The following is a 1,505-nucleotide window of genomic DNA, read 5'->3' as shown; positions in this document are numbered from 1 at the left end:
GGAACAACATATCATGATTAAAAGATCAAGAATATTAAAAAAGTAGGGAGTGTATATTCAGGGCAACTTAAATCTTTGCTCCTAGGTTGCAAAGAAAAAACAAATTAAAAAGTAGTTCTCTCTAGTCCCATCCCTATCTAATAGGTGACTAGTGTTCTTAAGGAAAGTTTTCTATTATAGATTTAAATATATTTTCCATTAATTGGTTCTGTTCTCTTCATTAAGAACACTCAACAATGCAGATATTGGATCTCCTTTTCTGTCTTTCATATCTGTCATTTGTCCTTGTTTTTTTGTTTTTTTTTTCCCCCAGTTTGTGTCATTTCCTATATCCTGTCTTTCCTGTCCCTGTATTTACAGGCATTTTTTATTTTGTTTTTTTATTGTTTCTAGAATGATGTTCATTTCTGTAATTTGTTTCTCTTCCAGTTCTTTCCTGAATTGCATGATAAAGGTCTCCTTTTACCATATGATACTCTCTATTTAGTTACTTCTTTGAGCTCTTTTTAAGTGAGAAAGAGTATGTTGCTTTTCATTTTCTTTGAGACTATTAAAAATTATTTCTTTGACGGGTGGGGGGAGCAAAAAAGAAAAAAAATTATTTCTTTGAACTATTCACGTTTCCTTGGGAAATTCCTCTTGTGATGAATGCACTCCTCTTTGTAGTATCTCAGCTTAATTCCCATAATGATTCTTTGATAATCGTGGCCAGCTATTTATTGAAGAATGATATAGAGGATGGGTGGAAGAATAAGCTGTATAGTGTGTAGTTTTACTTCTTATTTGTCCGTCCTCCACCACATCTGCAGTTTTCTTTACTCTTGGGATACACTCCCCCTCAGTTTTTGGCATTCAGAAAGTTACTGTGGTTTAAAGCAAAGCCCTTAAAGTTTTAAGCATTCTACATTCTTAGTAATCAATGCTTTTCCTACCTCCCTGTCTGCAATGTGGTGAGTAGATAAGAGATAGTAGCTATGGTACTTCAGGTTTTTCCTATTCTTTAGTAACATCCAAACCTCTGGGGATATTCCTGATTTTTCTGGGACCTGCCTGTAGTCACTCTGACCAAAGGACAGTTGGCTAGAATTTTCATTCCTAATGCTTACTTTAAAAAAAATCTGTTTTATCTGATTTCACAGTAGCATTGGTAAAATGCTTTTGATTAAACTAAATCTGGTTATATTATGTATGTTGGCTAGCAAGTCAAAGATATTCATGTTAGACCTAAAGTTTGGGACAATATGTATTGTAGATGTAAGTTTGGATAGGTTTTTAGTTTACTTATAATATTTTTAAATCAAAGTTCTTTTTTTTTTTTTAATAGGTCCTAAAGGAAGCTAAAAAACCAATGGTGGTTTTAGGCAGTTCTGCACTCCAAAGAAATGATGGAGCAGCAATTCTTGCAGCTGTTTCCAGCATTGCACAAAAGATTCGGATGACTAGTGGTGTTACTGGTGATTGGAAAGTTATGAATATCCTTCATAGGTTTGTTGAGTAATTGTTTT

The 1,505-nt window shown here is 33.6% G+C and overlaps 1 protein-coding gene across 1 annotated transcript in view; it reads left to right on the top strand.

Moving 5' to 3' along the window:
- Positions 1 to 1,505, top strand: part of NDUFS1 (NADH dehydrogenase (ubiquinone) Fe-S protein 1, 75kDa (NADH-coenzyme Q reductase)) — a 54,344-nt gene that overhangs the window by 29,806 nt on the left and 23,033 nt on the right. The gene's annotated exons all lie outside the window — the stretch shown is intronic.

The sequence above is a fragment of the Propithecus coquereli genome, unplaced genomic scaffold, assembly GCF_000956105.1.
Source record: "Propithecus coquereli isolate 6110/MARCELLA unplaced genomic scaffold, Pcoq_1.0 Scaffold70, whole genome shotgun sequence".
Lineage (NCBI taxonomy): Eukaryota > Metazoa > Chordata > Mammalia > Primates > Indriidae > Propithecus > Propithecus coquereli.
This window is presented reverse-complemented; position numbering and strand designations above follow the sequence as displayed.